Below are 20,762 nucleotides of genomic sequence, written 5' to 3'. Positions count from 1 at the left end.
ACTTGACTGATATTCATGGACAACTCATTTCCCTATATGCAAAAAGGGTCGAACAGTGGGTCAAAACCTCTAACAGCAGGACCTACATGTGCAATACCAAATTGTTAAAAACCTAAATATTAGAATGGTTCCTGCAATTGCACAATAATGTGCTATTAGACAAAGGACCATGCATGTGCAAACCTCGATTGTAAACCTCAGTGCTTCCCATTGTTTCCATGCAACACATATAAGGTAGTTAGTCATCAGGTTAAGTGAGGGGTCACATGCTATCAGCAAAATATGTTGATGAAAAATAAGCACATTGCAGATTCATCAAATTAATTAAAGCCACATGGAAAACCCATTTATCCAAACCAAGCATGATTAAAAACTAGGAGATATAGCACTCGTATATGTTTGTCATGTATTAAGTGCAGCCAAATTTGATTTATTCCTCACATGCAAAACAATACAAAATTCTACCCATGACAATTGGACATCGCATTGCAGAATTGAACCAAGCAGTTAACTAAACACCACAACAAATGAACCAAACCTTAACTGAGCACCACATTGCATAATATAACATACTCCTAATAGAAGATCAGACAGTTAAACAAACCAAGCATGCTTAACAACTTGTAAATATAGTAATTGTATTTGTTTCTCATGTATTTAGTACAGCCAAATTCGATTTATTTATCACATGGTATACAATAATAGAATGCACCCACAAGAATTGAACATCGCATTGCAGAATTAAACCAAGCAGTTAACTAAACACCACAACAAATGGACCAAACAACAACTGAGCACCACATTGCACAATATAACATACTCCTAATAGAAGATCAGACAGTTAACCAAACCAAGCATGCTTGACAACTTGGAAAATTGCACCCTAAAGAATTGAACATCACATTTGCAGAATTGAACCAAATAGTTAACTGAACAACACATTGCACGATATATATAACATATAAACTAGAACAGAAGATTGCATGGTAAAAGTAGATAGCAGAATTCACTAGAATTTCTTAAGGAAAGGCAGTAGCTAGTAAACTGAACATGGGTCCTTATAGTGAGCTAATAAGACAAGCTACTCCTCATTGTCGGAGATATCGATGACGATTAGCTCCTTGGACATGGAAGAGGGCGAGGCATCCGCATCATGGGTGCCCTCGTCATAGTGGTGAGTTACCTGAGCCTCTCTGGGCACCAACCTACTGGCTCTGGAGATGAGGTAAGCACGTGCATGCTGAGACAACACCTCGTAGTCTTCGTCGAAGGCACCGACGATGGCCTCGAGAAAACGCCACGAACTATCGTTTAAAGCAGCCAACCGCGTCGCGGCATTGGCGCGTGAGGCATCGACGGTGGCCTCGATGACGAGGTGCTCCTCCAAGATCCGGGGGTCGGAAGGAATGGCAGCCATCGCGACCTCATCTGCGTGTGCAGCCGCGATTTGCTTCTCCGCTGCCAAATGCTCCTTAAGATCCTAGCTATACTGCACGCACCATGGCTTAGGGTGGCGCTTATTTGGTGGAGGGGTTAGTGATTTGGGTGGAAGGTGTCGCGCGGGCGGTCGGGGCATGTGGGATGCGGAAGGAAGAGGAGGATGGGGGTCGGTGTGGATTACCTGCCTGGATAGGCGAGGCCGAGCAGCGTGAAGGAGGTCGTCGGCGAGGAGGCGGCGCTGCAAGCAAGGAGTGAAGGTTTCAACTTGGAAAGGAAGTCGGAAACAGGGGAAATGAGGCTTTTGGTAAGGGGGAGGGGGCGGGGAGGTAGATATTTCTGCGGAAGCCAAAAAATTGGAATCGGTTTAACGAAAAAACTGGCGCGATAAGTGTCATCAGACACGGTCCCTTATTCAGAACTGTGTACGATACATGAACATCACAAACGATTCAGATAGCTTAACCCATGTGTGATGAGTTTGAACATCAAAATTTTTGGTTCGAATTTCCCTGGTTACATGGGTCATCCACGTCATTGCACATTTTGGGTACACAAAGGAGACTACAGCACACACCCACACTTCTTAATCGAGCAAGTTCAGCAATTAAACGGAGCTAGCTAACCTAAACATTACTCTAACAAATTAAAGACCGACACTCTTAATTAAACATAACAAAGAGTACTAGAATGGCTGGTGCTCGTCGATCTCCACCGCCGCCTCCATGTCCAACTCACGCCCGACGGTCTCCTGGGGAAGGGGCTCCATGGAATCAATTGCACCATACTCGGCAAGGATCTCGCCATCTGTGTCTGCCATATCTTTGGAATAGGCCGCCATGAGCTGGGTGTGGTCGACTGCGATCTGGCTATTGACGGGCTCCGTCGTGGCAAGGTATGCCGCGCAGGAACGGACGGCTGCTCGTACGCTCTCGGAGATTGCGAACTGTTCGGCCGTGGGTTGCCGACCGTTGTCGGAGAAGCTTTGTTCGATTTGTGTGGTGACCACCACGAGCTGGGTGTGGATGGCCTCGACATGGTCATGGGCGGCCTCCATCAGGGCTAAGGCCACTGCAAAACTGACAGCTACTGTGCCGCTCTCGCCAGTTGCTATCCCCGAGGCAGATGTTGCTGCCGCCGCCTGAGAAGCAACAGCGGCCATCTGGGCTGCCTTGTCTGCCCGGATGCAGATGGCGGTCGCCCTCATGAAGCTTGTTCGCACGCGCCTGGCGGGTGCGGCCACCATAGTTTTAAATAGCCGGCTATAGCTCCGCTATAGCCTTTTCAACAGGGTGCCGCTAAATGGTCGCCTTCACAAATAGCCCCCTATAGCCTCCTATAGCCCACGATAGTTGATTTGGAGGCCCGCAGCTATTTTCCATAGCCTACTATTTAAAACGTTCTGGCCGCTCTTTCGTCGAAGTGGGCCGCCGAAGTTGCCCTCACGACGCGGGTCCATGTCCCCATCTTTCACCGGCGATGATTGAACAGTGAAATGATATTTGAGGAGCGGGCTAGTGTGCTTGACACTGCGACGGTGCTCCACGATATTTTGTGCTGCATCTCACACGGGTGGTGATAATAAACTGTGTGCGGTCTACTTGATTTTTCGTCTTGATTTGAATTACATAATGGGGTCACATCTGCAAAGGATGGTGTTTGAATTGCTAGAACTTTTATCTGCAGTGAACATGCAACTATAGGTGTGTCGTCAAAAAAATTGGAATTATTCAGGGTTCGTTTGGACGTTTTTATACATTAACTTGGTTTTGTAGGCACTTCAGGTGCACAATTCAAATTTGAACTACATGCACATGCTCCAGTGCATATAAATGGGTTGAAAAATCAAATCTGTGTCCTTGGTTGCATGCTTAGGTCCCATGCAAGAAATGGGAATGAATGTCAAACACCTTGCCACTGTCACTAGGCCGCAAACATTGAGATACCTGGTTTCTAAATTCTAGTAAATCCAAAACTCAACTGAAATTCATGAAACTTGGCATGCTATCATGGAGTGGCATCAACATGTTGTGGTAAAAGTTTTGTCCTATGTGGGGCAGGTTTGGGTATAAGCTTCTCACAAACCAGAGCTTCTCACAACAAGCGTGATGGTTTCGGTAGGGAACGTGACACCTTTGGGGACGAAACGATATCCGTTGCCTCTTATTGCTTTCAAAAAATTTCTAGTGTCAACATAGAACAACAGGAGTGTTGTGTTTAATTTTGGAATTTTTTGGGGTTCGTTTGGACATTTTTATACATTAACTAGGTTTTCTAGGCATTTTATGCGCATAATTCAAATTTGAACTACATGCACATGCTCCAGTGCATATAAGTTGGTTGAAAAATCAAATCTGTGCCCTTGGTTGCATGCTTAGGTCCCATGCAAGAAATGGGAATGAATGTCAAACACCCTGCCACCGTCACTCGGCCACAAACATTGAGATACATGATTTTTTTAATTCTAGTAAATCCAAAACTCGTCTGAAATTCATGAAACTTGGCATGAGATCATGGAGCGGCAACAAGATGCCGTGGTAAAAAATTTGTCCCATTTGGGGCAGGTTTGGGTATAAGCTTCTCACAAACTAGAGCTTCTCACAACAAGCGTGATGGTTTCAGTAGGGAACGTGACACCTGTGGGACGAAACAATATCTGTTGCCTCTTATTGCTTTCAAAATTTTGTCAAGATAGAACAACAGGAGTGTTGTGTTTAATTTTGGAATTATTCGGGGTTCGTTTGGACATTTTTATACATTAAGTGGGTTTTCCAGGCATTTATGTGCATAATTCAAATTCGAACTACATGCACATGCTCTAGTGCATATAAATTGATTGAAAAATCAAATATGTGTCCTTTGGTGGATGCTTAGGTCCCATGCAAGAAATGGGAATGAATTTCAAACACCCTGCCACCGTCACTCGGCCGCAAACATTGAGATACTTGGTTTTTAAATTCTAGTAAATCCAAAACTCGTCTGAAATTCATGAAACTAGGCATGCTATCATGGAGCGGCATCACCAATGCATGGTAAAAAATTTATCCCATTTGGGGCAGGTTTGGGTATGAGCTTCTCACACACCAGAGCCTCTCACAACAAGCGTGATGGTTTCGGTAGGGAACATGCCACCTTTGGGGACGAAATGATATCCGTTGCCTCTTATTGATTTCAAAAAAAATCTAGTGTCAACATAGAACAACAGGAGTGTTGTGTTTAATTTTGGAATTTTTTGGGGTTCGTTTGGCAATTTTTATACATTAATTGGGTTTTCTAGGCATTTTATGTGCATAATTCAAATTTGAACTACATGCACATGCTCCAGTGCATGTAAATTGGTTGAAAAATAAAATCTATGTCCTTCGGTGCATGCTTAGGTCCCATGCAAGAAATGGGAATGAATTTCAAACACCAGGGCACTGTTGATTACCGACAAAATGTTGAGATACTTTGTTTTTAAATTCTAGTAAATCCAAAACTCGTCTGAAATACATGAAACTTGGCATGCTATAATGGAATGGCACCCGACATGCTGTGGTATTTTTTGTGTCCATTTTGAGAGAAGGCACACTTGAATAACAGCCAACAAAGGCATTTTGAAATAAATAGCTGCCACTGTAACATCTCAAACGTTTTTCATAATTTAAATTGTGTGCGTTCTGTTAACCATTCACATGATGCCACGCCTCACTCTTTTAATGGCTAGAAGGTACCGTGCGGATAGGTGCTTGAGTGCTTCATTTAACGGGAGGCGTGCGAGCTGTACGCCTATGCGGAGGCTCACCGGGAAGCATGCGAGTTGTACGCCGCGCAGGCTCACCGGGAAGCGAGCCCTTTGACTTCCATGGCCGCCCGCCTTGCTCGCATCCTCTCCATTAATGGCGCCGAAGCCAAAGTTTAATACGGTTTTAAATACAAAACACTCATCGCAAACGTTTTAGTTAGAACACCCGTATGCAATCCGACAACTTCCTCAGAAAGCCAAGTGAAAATGTGCCTAGCAGGATTTGTGCAGCTCTTGATCGCAAATATTTTAGTTAGAACACCCGTATGCAAACCGACAGCTTCCCCAGGAAGCCAAGAGATAATGTGCCGAGCAGGATTTCTGCAGCTCTTGATTGCAAACGTTTTAGATAGAACACCCGTATGCAAAGTGAGAGCTATGGTCTTCACCCTTAAGTCGTGGGAAAAATTCGCAGTGCAGGATTTGTGCATCCCTTCAACACAAACGGTTGTTTTGGATGACCAGTGTGCAACCACGTACAAACAATTTGATAAGATTTGCATCTGTCCTATTGGGTATGTTGCCATTTGTCAAACTGGAAAGATTGACATTTGTTGACCTAGTAACATTGCCATTTGTCAATCCTTTTAACACTGCGATTTTTCAAAATATGCAGCTAAAAATCACTAGCACTATCTAATTTTTGCAACTAAAATTCAGTAATTAAGCATAGATTTCATTCATAGATTAAGCAGTCGTTCTTAATTTATACAAACAGTTCAAATCGATAGCTGAACCGACCAAACTTTTCGCCAATTTTTGCCAAACACATACTGAATTAGCTTGTTCAACTATATATACTAGCTAATTTTAAGTACTTTGTACAGTTCCACCACATCTATAGTCAGATGAACTGAACAAAATAGCCCCTAAATACTACTGCTACTACGGAGGGGCTTTGTGCTACTTCCGGCAGCCTCTCCGTTGCCGAGCGCACTCATTAAGAGGCAGAGGAGGAGGAGCCTTCCGACGAGTTGGACTAATACAATACGGTACCTGCCGCTACTGCACGTTCAGCGACGCTCGCCAGCTCGAACGCCCAGGGCCGCTCCAGATGATCCCTCTCGAAGCGGACGAACTTCTGGTAGATCTCCTGATTCCTCGCCTCTGCGTTGGCGTGTGCTGTGGCCACGGCTGCGGTAAGGCTCTTTGCATGCTCGATGAGGTGCTCCTCCTCCTCCCGTAGGACTCGATGTAGCGCACAAGGTCGCTGACGCACGTGCCGGCCTCCACCTCCGCCTCCCTCCTTCGGGCGGCGGTGGCGGAGCGGGTGATGATCCCGGCGGTCAATGGTGGGCTAGCGGCCACGGCAGATGACGATGGGGCGGCGGCCATGACGGCCACCTCCCGCCTTCGGGCCACGGTGGCAGAGCGGGTGATGGCCGACAGTGGGGTGGCGGCCACGACGGCCACCTCCCGCCTTCGGGCCGCGATGGCGGAGCGGGTGATGGCCGGCAGTGGGGTGGCGGCCACGACGGCCCCCTCCTGCCTTCGGGCCACGGCGGCGAAGCGGGCGATGGCCCTGGCTTTCGACGGTTGTGTGGCGGCAACGGCGGCCGGCAACAGCTGCCGACGGGCACTGGCGGCGGAGCGTGTGGTGGGTGTTACGTGCACACCCAACAGGGACGCCACACGCACTACACTACGTCGGGGACTGAGCCGCTGCCGCGGTGTAGCCTCCCAGCTGGAGCTATCCTCTAATTACGGCGGAGTGGCTGAGCGACGACGACGGACCGGTGCCATTGGCGATTGTGGGAGAAGCAGACGAGATAAGCTATAGGGAGGGAGGGGAAAATGCGACGTAGGACTCGCCGGCCGTGAGGGTTTATATAGCAGGCCGGTAAGCATTGGGATTTTGGGGGGTTTCACCGAGTCGGGCGGGAAGCTTGCACGGGAACGGGCTCACCGACGATTCATTGGCGCCACTTTGAGCCACCGTTTGGCCAAAAGGATGGCCCCGCGCGCTGCGCAAGCTTGCGCTATAAGCCGTCTGCTGCAGCGGGGTGACAAGACGTGCGAGAGTAGGACGGAAGGACACGTACACATACGGTTAATACAAAAAAAACGTTTGCGACTTAATTACCTATTATACCCCCGTCCTGGTTTGTAAGTAGGATTTAACTAATAAAATACGAATGCATGTCGCCAAAGATTATATTGTTGGATTCGTATTTGAACATAGTTTCCACTTATACAACTTTTGTCACATGCATTAACACTTTTTGGTTAAATTTAAGGTTATATACCAGCAAGCGTTTGCCTACAACACACACGGCTTATTCCATCACAAACAGCTCGGATGGATCAACTGTATGCCACGTATCGCACACGCAGCTCTAATCTGATTTGTGCGTGATGTCTCCTGCATCGCTCGCACAGATCGTCTTATTTGCCACGTATCACTGTGCCGGCCTCTGCTCGCGTCCCTCGGCAAGCTCTGCTCACCGTTAGGCGCCGCGGCGCGCTCTACTCGCGTCCGTCAGCACGCTCGGCTTGTGGACAACTTTTCTTTGCATGTTCAACAGCTATATGCATATATATATGGTTGCTTGCCGTTCAGGCGACCGCGGAGCGCTCTGCTCGCGTCCGTCCATGGGCGCTCTGCCAGAGGTTGGGTGTGACGCCCCCGATCCAATCGTACACTAATCATACACGCAAACGTGTACGATCAAGATCAGGGACTCACGGGAAGATATCACAACACAACTCTAAAAATAAATAATTCATACAAGCATCATAATACAAGCCAGGGGCCTCGAGGGCTCGAATACAAGTGCTCGATCATAGACGAGTCAGCGGAAGCAACCATATCTGAGAACAGATATAAGTTAAATAAGTTGCCATAAGATGGCCAGCACAAACTGGGATACAGATCGAAAGAGGCGCAGGCCTCCTGCCTGGGATCCTCCTAAACTACTCCTGGTCGTCGTCAGCGGCCTGCACGTAGTAGTAGGCACCTCCGATGTAGTAGGAGTCATCATCGACGGTGATGTCTGGCTCCTGGGCTCCAGCATCTGGTTGCGACAACCAGGTAGAATGGAAAGGGGGAAAAGAGGGAGAAAAGCAACCGTGAGTACTCATCCAAAGTACTCGCAATCAAGGATCTGCACTACATATGCATGGGTATATGTGTAAAGGGGCAATGTCGGTGGACTGAACAGCAGAATGCCAGAATAAGAGGGGGATAGCTAGTCCTGTCGAAGACTACGCTTCTTGCAGCTTCCATCTTGCAGCATGTAGAAGAGAGTAGATGGTAAGTTCACCAAGTACCATCGCATAGCATAATCCTACCCGACGATCCTCCCCTTGTCACCCTGTGTGAGGGCGATCACCGGGTTATATCTGGCACTTGGAAGGTGTGTTTTATTAAGTATCCAGTTCAAGTTGTCATAAGGTCAAGGTACAACTCCAAGTCGTCATGTTACCGAAGATCACGGCTATTCGAATAGATAAACTTCCCTGCAGGGGTGCACCACATTACCCAACACGCTCGATCCCATTTGGCCGGACACACTTTCCTGGGTCATGCCCGGCCTCGGAAGATCAACACGTCGCAGCCCTACCTAGGCACAACAGAGATGTTTGCACGCTGGTTTAAATCCTATGGCGCAGGGGTCTAGGCCCATTGCACACGTGCACGTTGCGAGGGCGGCCGGAAGCAGACCTAGCCCCATTAATACAAGCGTAGGCTTACGGTCCAATCCGGCGTGCGCCGCTCAGTCGCTGACGTCACGAAGGCTTCGGCTGACACCACGACGTCGAGTGCCCATAACTGTTCCCGCGTAGTTGGTTAGTGCGTTTAGGCCAATGGCCAGACTCAGATCAAATACCAAGATCTCATTAAGCGTATTAATTGATGTAACCGCGGACGCCGACCAGGGCCAAGCCCACCTCTCTCCTAGGTGGTCTCAACCTGCCCTGTCGCTCCGCCACCAAAGTAACAGTCGGGAGCCGTCGGGAACCCAGGCCTACCTCTACCGGGATGGAGCCACCTGCCCCTTCAGCCCCCATCTCCGAACAGTATCATAAGTAATGTAACAGTATAAAGTATATAACATATGCCCGTGATCACCTCCCGAAGTGATCACGGCCCAGTGGTATAACATGGCAGACGGACAAGAGTGTAGGGCCACTAATGGAATACTAGCATCCTATACTAAGCATTTAGGATTGCAGGTAAGGGTAACAACTGTAGCAACAATGACAGGCTATGCAGCAGAATAGGATTAACCAAAAGCAGTAACATGCTACACTACTCAAATGCAAGCAGTAGAAAGAAGGAATAGGCGATATCTGGTGATCAAGGGGGGGGGGCTTGCCTGGAAGCTCAGCCGAGAAGGAGGGGTCGTCAACACTGTAGTCGTACTGGGTAGCAGCAGCGTCGGTCTCGGTGTCTAGCGAGAGAAGAGGGGGAAGAAACAATAAATATAAAAGCAAACATATGCATGACGATGCATGACATGCCAACGAACGGTGCTAGGTGTGCCCTAACGCAGTACTAGGCGATACCGGCGAAGAGGGGAAACATCTGGGAAAGTATCCCCGGTGTTTCACGTTTTCAGACAGACGGTCCGGAGGGGAAAGTTGCAGGTTCGCTATGCTAGGGACGCGTGGCAGACGAATGGTCTGCGTATTCGGATTCGTCTTGTCGTTCTGAGCAACTTTCATGTACAAAGTATTTTCATCCGAGTTACGGATTATTTATATTAATTTATAAAGATTTAATCATTTTCTAGATTTCCTTGATTTAATTTAATTCCAAATTTATTTAAATAATAAATGCTATGGGTACATAGAAGTGAACCCAAAGAGGTGCTAGTGAGGCTGACAGGTGGGGCTAGTTGACTGAGTCAACTTCCCAATCAGCAGAGGCTGATAGTGGGGTCCAGGGGCTGAGTCAGCAGTCCAGGTAGCGGTCAACATATTGACTGTTGACTAGTCAAACTGGCTGGTGGGACCCAGCTGTCATGGAGACAATGTAAAGTAATTTTTAATTAATTTTAATAGATTAGGTGGGGGGCCACATGTCATTGACTTAGTTAATTTTAAACAGGCTTTTAAAAGAAAAGGGTCCACATGTCATTTCCAGTTATTCAACTAATAGTTTTATTAGGCTCTATCTAATTACGTGGTTAGGGGATTGGTTAAACCGGGCGGGCCCACACGTCAGTGGGTCAACCCAGTGTTAGAACGTGTGTGTGCGTGAGTTTAGAGGACGGCGGCGCGCACGGAGCCGGCGGCTCCGGCGACCAAAAAGGGCCAGCCCGGGCGTTAATCGAACAAGCGCGATGCGCCGCGCCGAGCCGTGCTGTCATCTGGAGCTAGGACCGGCCGAAACAGCGTCGGGGGCGACGGAAGGCGACGACTACGGCGAAGCTAGCGGCAACTGGCGCTGGAGGGCACGGGGAGGAGAGGGGAGCCGGATGCTCACATCGTTGCAGAGGAGGGCTCGGGGAGGCCGGAAGTGGCTCGGTGTAGTGGATCCGACGGCGATGACCGGCGCGGCAGAGGTGGATGACGAGGCCGATCCGGCGAGGTAGTGGTCTCGGGCTTGCTCCTATGGGCGAAGTCGACGAAGAGGCAGTGCGGCGACGGCGTCAGGCGGGGCAGTGGCAACAGCGACGGGCGGGCTCGGGGCGCGTCGGGCTGTGCCCGATCTAGGCGAGGGCACGCTCAAGGGAGAGGGAGGACGAGGTGGATCGGTAGGGCTAGGGTTTCGGGAAGGATGATGGGGACGGGCGGCGAGGTCCAGGCGGCGGCGCGGGCTCCGGGCAGCGTCCGCGAGGCGACGAGGCGATGGGGTCGGGGCACCATTTTCGGGGGCGAGCGCCCCCGATCCACATCCACGCGGCGGAGGGGAGAGAGATCGGGAGGATCATGGGGGATGTGGGGTGTGGTATTTAGGTCACGGGGGAGAGGTTAGGTGTAGGCTGCGGGTGTGGGGTGGCCGTGTGGGCTGGTGGCCGGTTGGGCCGGCCTGGTGGGCTAAATGAGCTAGCTGGGCCGGCTGAAGCCAAGGCCCAGAGGGTGGGTGCAGGGGCTTTTCCCCTATTGCAATTTCTTTTGCTTTTACCTTTTTTTATCTTATTTCTTTTCTATTTTAATTATTTTAGAGCATTTTAGTATTTTATAAACAAGTGTTTTCTTTACTATAATTACCTATGTAATATTCGGCACAAACCGAACATTTTAGTTTTGATGTTTGAAAATATTTGTTGTTTGCCTTTAATTTAATTGTCAATTTGAATCGGTTTTCATCTAAACCGAGATTAAGTCCAGTGATAGAGGTGACATGGCATCATTAGCAGGGAATTAATGTAGTCTAGTTATCCGGGCGTCACAATTCTCCTCCACTACAAGAAATCTCATCCCGAGATTTAAGAGGGGGAGTAAGGGGGAAGTTCTGGTTACGAAATTCTAATGAGTGTCCTCGGTCTTGGTTGCTCTTCTCGAAGAGGTCGATCCATTACGTTGATATCTTCATTTCTCTTCCTCAGGTCATCGTGATGAAGTCGGCATCCTTTCTTCAGGAACTACATCGTACTTATGAAAGAATAAATGGTGGGTATTTCCGCAGAACGGACCTCTGCAAGGTTGGCTATCTGGTCGATAACATCGGGGAAGGTGGCGGAAAGTAACTCTCGAGTTGAAACATAAGAAAATATCGAGAGCATAGTAAGGAGGTATCATGGGAAGTTTCAAGCAGGTAGGCAATCGTTCGTTGCCTGAAACCAAGTGTGAAAGGGGTCCCGAGCAACGAGAATCAGTATTGCGTCTGATACCAGAATAGATCAATAGGCAGGTGGCCCGTTAATTACATACAAAGTCAAGTGCGAGGAATAAGTTTGACAACAGGGTGTACCATGGAACCGTGGGTTATGGGCCCACCATGTGGGTTAAAAATAGGAGTGGTGACATCTTGCACGGCCATGATGGCAAGGCATGTCAGAGAGTAGCATGTCAGTTATGTCGGCAAGAACGTCGGTACCAAGGGCGAGGGACGAAGAGAGCCATTTTCCTGCTCGTTGAACGAGGCGGACCAATAGGAAAAGTTCTCGTCCATCGGTGGCTACCGGAATGTCATCAACAATAGTAACAGGGTCTTGCTGACAGAATTGTACACCGAGGTGTTTACATAGGCAGGAGAATATTACTGCTTAGATCATACATATCACAAGAAAGGTTAAACCAAACAATGGAAAGGAAAATATGATTATCAGATTAAACAGAACAATGGAAAGGAAAATATGTTTAAAACACATATTTCAAGGGTATATCCATCCCAAGGACAAGCAGCGCATGATATCCATAACAGGATATAATGTAGAAAACTCTTTAGGTAAGGGGAGAGAAATTTCATGACATTACCCATACAGTGGTGTTTGGATAATTGAGCAGCAAACATTTAGCATTGGGCTTCAAATGTTCTTGTTAAAAATCGGAGTACCATAGACGTGCTTTGAGATAGCATTGACATGGTCATCAGGTGAAGATCAGACTTTGGAAACACAAAGGATCCATTAGGAATAACTTGTAGAATAAGTCTTACAATTTTCTCATGGAAGAATGGATAACCATGCTAAAAAGGAATCTATAACAATATGGCCTCCGGCCAGGTGTGCTAGGCATTACATCACCTTACTGGGTCACATAAAGACCATTGTTATAACTCTTGGAAATATGTTCCAACCATCATATCTGACCGAGATTCAGATCTGATTGGTGTCAGGATAACTCAGACTCAGGATGCCTGAGAAGAAAGGTGCAACACAAATTGTCGAGATGACATTGTAAGATTCTCGAGAATTGAACTATGGAAGCGAGTTCTGAAGAGTTCATCATTAAATCAAGGAGAGGGTGAGGGGGTGGCTGATGGACTCAGCGAAATTCATCCAGATTTCCAAAAGATGGATTTCCACAAGTATGTGAACAAGGAGATAACATTTGTCAATTCAAATGGTATAATGATGTATGCTCGAGGAATACATACACAATTAAACATTGGTTGAAAGGTGCACCCGAAATATGGGTTGGGTTGCACGACCAACGTCGGAATGGTGATCCAATAATCAATAGTCTAAGAATGAACGGCCGACCATTAACTTCAAAGGAATAGGGTTTCTAGAAGGGCAGAATCCAAACAGCACCGCTCACTTGTTGGTACCCCGGTTGGAATCAACACGAGGACCCAAGAAAGAATGGTGATGGTGAGAAGTATTACCATACCAAGAATTCTTAAGAGGTGGTGAAATTCTCACAACATAGATGACGTAAGAGATGTTAATGTTCCAAGATAAAGAAGAACAGTTGCTGGATAGCAAGGAACTCAAGGTATAACACCAAACACGAACAAGCTTGTGTTGGTGGGAAGGAAATAAAGTGGTCGATGATAACACAGATCATCGAGGGCAAGGATGGTATTTCTCATCATGAACTCAATTGATATCCTGGAAGATCTCATAAGGTTGATGATGATCACGACACATTTGTCGAGAGATTTCATGAAGATGTAATCAATCAGCGACGACATCAAGTCAAAGGAATGATGAAGCGGAAGGTTATTGGAACCATGGGTAGGACACAAACTTGAAATCAAGCTTGTTGTTCAAGGCGAACTGATATGACGAGGAAGATCGACGTAAGCTTAGCTCATCGTCGAAAATTTGTGCTCCGAGAAGAAGGACCAGGTAGCACAGTTAAAATTTAGCATGATAATGATATAGCCGATCAGTCTAGGAATGACTTGAAGGATTATTAAACTCGTAAGCAACGAAAATTACTTAAGAGTTATTGAATCGGAGTGCGGAATCGATTCACTTATCGGTGTTCTCGGTCGACTAACAACCCATAACCCACGAAGTGACAAAGACAAGGTAAGGTACTACTTCATCAAAGTTTAGAATATGTAGTGCAATGGCAAGATATCCTCGAGATACCAAGGGTAATACTCAAAGGTAGATCATAATAGAGGTTGCGGAGATGTATCGATCAACAGAAGACAAGTGATTTAACTTGTCTGAGAAATGGAATCAAGGAGAAAATGTGGTCGGGACCACGATTGCAAATGATCAATACATTGATACAAGATGATTTCATATCAAGGAAATAGTTATTATTACAAGAAGCTTCTATGATAGGATCTACATCGTGTCCATGGGCATGAACACAAAGTTCAAGGTCGACTCCCACTTCTTTAATGCATAACCTTTCATTCACTTCTCGCCTTCAACGAAGTTGTGGTGTTGAAATTTTATCTGACATAACACCAGTAGAGTATGACCCGTAGTAGTTTCCGGGTTCACACAGATTAGAAAAAGGCATATGTCCAACCCATCGGGGCCTCTTAGGAACATGTACCACAAACTTCAGGAGTAATTATCATCAGCTCGAAAGTAGAGCATGGTTGACAAAGCAGAGGATACAATTTACCAAAGGCATTATATACCTGTGGAAAGGCTCACAAGGTTATTGAATATGAAGGACGATGTCGGATGAAATCCAAAATGGATCGGGCGATCCACAACGGAGCTGATGTGAGTATCGGTACTCAATCAGAGGAAGAAAGAATGCACGGGCATCATATTATGGAACATCTGAATAATTCGATGCTTAGATAACAAAGGAATTATGATTTCCAAAACAAAGGATCAGAAGCCGACGCTCTGATCAAGGATGGATAAGTTGGATAGACTAGAGGCACAATTGACGACAAATAATTTGGTCGAGAACCAGCTCATGTTCAAAATGACGTCTGAGCCGGAAAGATAATTTAGAAGGGTTAATTGATGATTGTGTGCATTCACACACATGTTGAATCAATATGATCAAAATGACGGTGCCAAAAGATGCTAGTGAATATTGCTAGTGATACGGGAGCATCCATAATGTAAGCATACAAGTATTTGCAGAGCAATAGTTTGAAGAGGATGCTCAGAAGGTCGGATAGTATTTCAGAGTATCTTATGAAGCATACGAACAACTGGGGATGAACAGATAGTCGATAAGTGCGAGGAATTTTCAATAGGGGTATTCATGTCGTAAAGAACTACAAGGCAGTAAGCTTAAAGGATTTTTGGAACAACGGAGAGCAATTTAGGGCATCTTGTAATAACAAGAGCAACAGAGGATGAAGGTATGAACGAAAATTGTAGGTAGTTATCCATAAGGGTATATCGGTGGTAGGGAATTGCAAAAGCAACAGGCACAAAGTCTCGAAAGATTATCGGAGAGTAACTTCGAAATCTTCAGGTGCAGCCGGCGATCATCTAGACTGAAGGGCTCTCTAGGAGAAAGTGTTTTCGAGAACCGAAAGTTAGATTTTAGAAAATCATTTAACCCGAATAGAAGAGAGTTCAGAATCCCAGAGTAAAGGTCGAGGAATAAAAGATCCTACTACCACCCAATGGTGACGTGGGCCCGTAAGCCGCACAACCATGTTAGTAAAAGTTTTTTAAAGAATAGACTCGACTTCAGCCAAGGAGTTGGAAAGGGGGATTCCTATAGGCAGTCGGCTCTGATACCAACTTGTGACGCCCCCGATCCAATCGTACACTAATCATACACGCAAACGTGTACGATCAAGATCAGGGACTCACGGGAAGATATCACAACACAACTCTAAAAATAAATAAGTCATACAAGCATCATAATACAAGCCAGGGCCTCGAGGGCTCGAATACAAGTGCTCGATCATAGACGAGTCAGCGGAAGCAACCATATCTAAGTACAGACATAAGTTAAACAAGTTACCATAAGATGGCTAGCACAAACTGGGATACAGATTGAAAGAGGCGCAGGCCTCCTGCCTGGGATCCTCCTAAACTACTCCTGGTCATTGTCAGCAGCCTGCACATAGTAGTAGGCACCTCCGGTGTAGTAGGAGTCGTCATCGACGGTGGCGTCTGGCTCCTGGGCTCCAGCATCTGGTTGCAACAACCAGGTAGAACGGAAAGGGGGAAAAGAGGGAGAAAAGCAACCGTGAGTACTCATCCAAAGTACTCGCAAGCAAGGATCTACACTACATATGCATGGGCATATGTGTAAAGGGGCAATATCGGTGGACTGAACTGCAGAATGCCAAAATAAGAGGGGGATAGCTAGTCCTCTCGAAGACTACGCTTCTGGCAGCTTCCATCTTGCAGCATGTAGAAGAGAGTGGATGGTAAGTTCACCAAGTAGCATTGCATAGCATAATCCTACCCGGCGATCCTCCCCTTGTCGCCCTGTGTGAGAGCGATCACCGGGTTATATCTGGCACTTGGAAGGGTGTGTTTTATTAAGTATCCAGTTCTAGTTGTCATAAGGTCAAGGTATAACTCCAAGTCGTCCTGTTACCGAAGATCACGGCTATTCGAATAGATAAACTTCCCTGCAGGGGTGCACCACATTACCCAACACGCTCGATCCCATTTGGCCGGACACACTTTCCTGGGTCATGCCCGGCCTTAGAAGATCAACACGTCGCAGCCCTACCTAGGCACAATAGAGAGGTCTGCATGCCGGTCTAAATCCTATGGCGTAGGGGTCTGGGCCCATCGCCCGTTGCACACCTGCACGTTGCGAGGGCGGCCGGAAGCAGACCTAGCCCCCTTAATACAAGCGCAGGCTTACAGTCCAATCCGGCGCGCGCCGCTCAGTCGCTGACATCACGAAGGCTTCGGCTGATACCATGACGTCGAGTGCCCATAACTGTTCACGCGTAGTTGGTTAGTGCGTATAGGCCAATGGCCAGACTCAGATCAAATACCAAGATCTCGTTAAGCGTATTAATTGATGTAACCGCGGACGCCGACCAGGGCCAGGCCCACCTCTCTCCTAGGTGGTCTCAACTTGCCTTGTCGCTCCGCCACAAAGTAACAGTCGGGGGCCGTCGAGAACCCAGGCCCACCTCTACCGGGATGGAGCCACCTGCCCCTTCAGCTCCCATCTTGAACAGTATCATAAGTAATGTAACAGCATAAAGTATATAACATATGCCCGTGATCACCTCCCGAAGTGATCACGGCCAAGTGGTATAGCATGGCAAACGGACAAGAGTGCAGGGCCACTGATGGAATACTAGCATCCTATACTAAGCATTAAGGATTGCAGGTAAGGGTAACAACTGTAGCAACAATGACAGGCTATGCAGCAGAATAGGATTAACCAAAAGCAGTAACACGCTACACTACTCTAATGCAAGCAGTAGAAAGAAGGAATAGGCGATATCTGGTGATCAAGGGGGTGGGCTTGCCTGGAAGCTCAACCGAGAAGGAGGGGTCATCAACACCGTAGTCGTACTGGGTAGCAGCGGCGTCGGTCTCGGTGTCTAGCGAGAGAAGAGGGGGAAGAAACAATAAATATAAAAGCAAACATATGCATGACGATGCATGACATGACAACGAATGGTGCTAGGTGTGCCCTAACGCAGTACTAGGCGATACTGGCGAAGAGGGGAAACATCCGGGAAAGTATCCTCGGTGTTTCGCGTTTTCAGACAGACGGTCCGGAGGGGGAAAGTTGCAGGTTCCCTATGCTAGGGACGCGTGGCGGACGAACGGTCTGCGTATTCGGATTCGTCTCGTCGTTCTGAGCAACTTTCATGTACAAAGTATTTTCATCCGAGTTACGGATTATTTTATATTAATTTACAAATATTTAATCATTTTCTAGATTTCCTGGATTTAATTTAATTCGAAATTCATTTAAATAATAAATGCTATGGGTAAACAGAAGTGTACCCAAAGAGGTGCTAGTGAGGCTGACAGGTGGGCCTAGTTGACTGAGTCAACTGCCTAGTCAGCAGAGGCTGATAGTGGGGTCCAGGGGCTGAGTCAGCAGTCCAGTTAGCGGTCAACATATTGACTGTTGACTGGTCAAACTGGCTGGTGGGACCCGGCTGTCATAGAGACAGTGTAAATTAATTATTTAATTAATTTTAACAGATTAGGTCGGGGGCCACATGTCATTGACTTAGATAATTTTAAACAGGCTTTTAAAAGAAAAGGGTCCACATGTCATTTTTAGTTATTCAACTAACAGTTTTATTAGGCTCTATCTAATTACGTGGTTAGGGGATTGGTTGAACCGGGCGGGCCCACACGTCAGTGGGTCAACCCAGTGTTAGAACGTGTGTGTGCGTGAGTTCAGAGGACGGCGGCGTGCACGTAGCCGGCGGCTCCGGCGACCAAAAAGGGCCAGCCCGGGCGTTAATCGAACAAGCGCGATGCGCCACGCCAAGCCGTGTTGTCGTCTGGAGCTAGGACCGGCCGAAACAGCGTCGGGGGCGACGGAAGGCGACGACTACGGCGAAGCTAGCGGCAACTGGCGCTGGAGGGCATGGGGAGGAGAGGGGAGCCGGATGCTCACATCATTGCAGAGGAGGGCTCGAGGAGGCCGGAAGTGGCTCGGTGCAGCGGATCCGACGGCGATGACTGATGGGGCAGAGGTGGAAGACGAGGCCGATCCGGCGAGGTAGTGGTCTCGGGCTTGCTCCTATGGGCGATGTCGACGTAGAGGCGGTGCGGCGACGGCGTCACACGGGGCAGTGGCAGCAGCGACGGGCGGGCTCGGGGCGCGTCGGGCTGTGCCCGATCCAGGCGAGGGCACGCTCGAGGGAGAGGAAGGACGAGGTGGATCGGTAGGGCTAGGGTTTCGGGAAGGATGACGGGGCGGGCGGCGAGGGCTCCGGGCAGCGTCCGCGAGGCGACGAGGCGATGGGGTCGGGGCACCGTTTTCTGGGGCGAGCACCCCCGATCCAGATCCACACGGGGGAGGGGAGAGAGATCAGGGGGATCGTGGGGGATGTGGGGTGCGTAGTTAGGTCACGGGGCAGAAGTTAGGTGTAGGCTGCGGGTGTGGGGTGGCCGTGTGGGCTGGTGGCTGGTTGGGCCGGCCTGGTGGGTTAATGGGCTAGCTGGGCCGGCTGAAGCCAAGGCCCAGAGGGTGGGTGCAGGGGCTTTTCCCCTATTGCAATTTCTTTTGCTTTTACCTTTTTTTATCTTATTTCTTTTCTGTTTTAATTATTTTAGTGCATTTTAGTATTTTATAAACAAGTGTTTTCTTTACTATAATTACCTATGTAATATTCGGCACAAACCGAACATTTTAGTTTTGATGTTTGAAAATATTTGTTGTTTGCCTTTAATTTAATTTTGAATTTGAATCAGTTTTCAACTAAACTGAGATTAACTCCAGTGACAGAGGTGACGTGGCATCATTAGCAGGGAATTAATGTAGTCTAATTATCCGGGCGTCACATTGGGCGTGCGCACGATCACGTCGGGGGCCCCATATGCATGCGGTTGTGCCGCGCGCGTTGCCACGTGATTCAGTTACGTGCGGAACGGTGCAGTTACGCGATGCAAATTAGAACTGCCCTCAGGGTCTGCCGATATTCCTGGCTGTCCGGCTTCCCCTTTAATTTCCACGGCCATTATAACCTTAGTCTCTTCAACTATTCGATCGCGCCCCACAACATAACAAGCACACCCACGACGACACATAAAGAGGGGATGTCTAGCGGCGCTCCAATGGAGTTCGGCGAGCATAGAGGAGAGACCCACGCAAGGCACACGGATCTCCCGGTGGTGTACACCATCGACCCGGCCGTGGTGGACGACTACATCAACAGCGTTGAGCAGTTCCTTGCTCGAGACAAGTACAAGGTGGTCGGCATCGACCTCCAGTACACCGCCGGTCGTCCCGGCATAGATCAGAAGGTTGCTGTTGCCCAGTTGTGCATGCGCCATCATGTCCTCATCTACCACTACTGCATGGCCATAGAGCCTTGCGACCGTTTCAACAGGTTTGTCAATAGCACTGACTACAAGTTCGCCACGGTGGAAACCACCGACGATGTAAACGCGCTCAGGGTTACAGGCTTGGCCTGCAGGAACCTTGTCGAAATCTGTGAGCACTACAGGGTCTGGGGCAGCACGAAGAAGGCCTCCCTGCTTGAACTCGCCTCGGCCATCATCGACCCCTACTACGAAAAGATAAAGCAGGATCCCAAAGAACAAGTCCCGTATCCTAGCACAGGGCCTGGATGCGGCAACTGGATGAACCTCACCTCAGGTTGGCGGCCAAGAGCGTGTACACATGCTACAAGATGCACAGACGGATCGTTGACATGAGGAAGTGCCTCGTTACCCAAATCGACGAGCCCGGATCGAGCCACAAGTAGAGCAAGCGTCACAAGAAGTAGATGATGATCAGATGATCGCTTATGCTAGTTAATCATGCATGTAATATATATTTTACTTTATTGGTGTGTGGAAATTTCATGTGTGTAGTAGCCACCTATGTATTTATGCATGTAATAGTTTACTTTGGTGTGTGCAAATGATATGGTTGTAGTAGCCACATATGTAAGTGGATGTTTAATTTGGTAATGCAACCATCCAGATCCTTATAAGTGTGTATATATATGTTGTTGTTCTGTATGCAATCCCATCGCACAACACACACGTCTTATTAGCAGCAACCGTCTGTGTTATTATCGGTCTTCGCACACATTTTTTATTACACACCTGTTTGTCGCGTATCACACACATCTTGTTAT

The sequence above is a fragment of the Triticum aestivum genome, chromosome 5D (assembly GCF_018294505.1).
Source record: "Triticum aestivum cultivar Chinese Spring chromosome 5D, IWGSC CS RefSeq v2.1, whole genome shotgun sequence".
NCBI classification, from domain to species: domain Eukaryota; kingdom Viridiplantae; phylum Streptophyta; class Magnoliopsida; order Poales; family Poaceae; genus Triticum; species Triticum aestivum.
This window is presented reverse-complemented; position numbering follows the sequence as displayed.